This window comes from Austrofundulus limnaeus, unplaced genomic scaffold (assembly GCF_001266775.1).
Source record: "Austrofundulus limnaeus strain Quisiro unplaced genomic scaffold, Austrofundulus_limnaeus-1.0 Scaffold182, whole genome shotgun sequence".
NCBI lineage: Eukaryota > Metazoa > Chordata > Actinopteri > Cyprinodontiformes > Rivulidae > Austrofundulus > Austrofundulus limnaeus.
The window spans coordinates 1,019,287-1,020,608 of NW_013952584.1; the positions used below are offsets into that span (position 1 = coordinate 1,019,287).

Here is a 1,322-nt window from a genome sequence, read left to right on the forward strand (position 1 = left end):
CTGTGTTGAGGCTTTTAGCTGTAACTTCAGTTGGAACAAAAGGTCAGAACACGGGGTCACGTCTGGTAGAATATTCTGGAAAAGATTACATCATCAGTGGTCCACAAAAACACTTCATGAGTGTTTATAGGAGGTGTTGAATTTCAAGCCCATTCTGGGAAAGGCCCATCCTTTCCTGGCTTTGTATTGGCACAAACAACTTGGGTATAAAAGCTTATGGTTTTCTAACTGCGTCAGTTCGGTTTGCAAGGTCTGATCTGTCGGTTGAAGCTCGTCACTGACTGAACTCAAATAAATCCCTCTGGCTGGCCAAGAATCGTCTCCTCTCTTATTTATCTTGATAAGTGGATCTTCAGCCACTACACTTGCACAATTGGTGACTGACTAAATACTTATTTTCCCCACTGTAGTTTTTTCATTTTCACACAGGTGGCCTGTCAGCTGAAATCTCAGGGGTCCGGTACCATCAGTCAGTGCAGAGGCTTCCTCACCTCAGTCTCTCTGGAGCAGAACAGGAAGAACTGGAAGCAGAGGGAGAAGTAAACCATCAAACCGATCAGGATGAGGAAGACCGGAGGCAGAGATCACACAGGGAGGGTCAGAACCCACGGGATTGGCGGTGGCCACAAACAAAGGTACCGATGGGTGGACTTCCAACGACTGCGATACGAACCCGGCAAAGAGGACCGGCCTTTCAAGAAGAAGGTGGTCGAGGTGCGGTACAACCCGTGCAGGTCTGCTGACATTGCTCTGATCGCGGGCGGGAACCGCAAACGATGGATCATCGCGACGGAGAAGATGCAGGCTGGAGACGTCATCAGAACGTCGGCCGTCATCGGATGCATGGCAGTGGCGGCCAACGAGGGCGACGCCTTCTCGCTGGGAGCACTTCCCGTGGGAACGCTGGTGAACAACCTGGAGATCCTTCCAGGCAAGGGCTCACAGTTCATACAGGCTGCAGGCACGAGTGGTGCTTTGCTCCGTAAAGTAAATGGAACAGTGATCGTTCAGCTTCCTTCAAAGCGGCAGGTTCAGGTTCTGGAGACCTGCATTGTGACGGTGGGCCGCATCTCCAACATGGTCTGTCAACATTTCTTACTTTAACACAGTGGCAAGACTGATTTATCATGTAAAAGTTCTCATAATGATTTTTTTCCCGTAATATTACAACTTTATTCTCTTGATTTGACTTTTTCTCTTACTATGACTTTCTCATAACTTTTTCCTCATATGAATTTCCCATAATGACTATTCTCACACTGACTTTCTTCCTCATATGATTTTATTGTATCTTTTTTCTCAAATTTATTTTGAATAACTTT

The 1,322-nt window shown here is 46.9% G+C and overlaps 1 protein-coding gene and 1 pseudogene across 1 annotated transcript in view; one reads left to right on the top strand and one right to left on the bottom strand.

Moving 5' to 3' along the window:
• Positions 1–1,322, bottom strand: part of nav3 (neuron navigator 3) — a gene marked incomplete at its 5' end in the record, with an annotated part of 211,473 nt that overhangs the window by 132,147 nt on the left and 78,004 nt on the right.
• LOC106524325 (39S ribosomal protein L2, mitochondrial pseudogene) lies at positions 406–1,270 on the top strand (annotated as a pseudogene).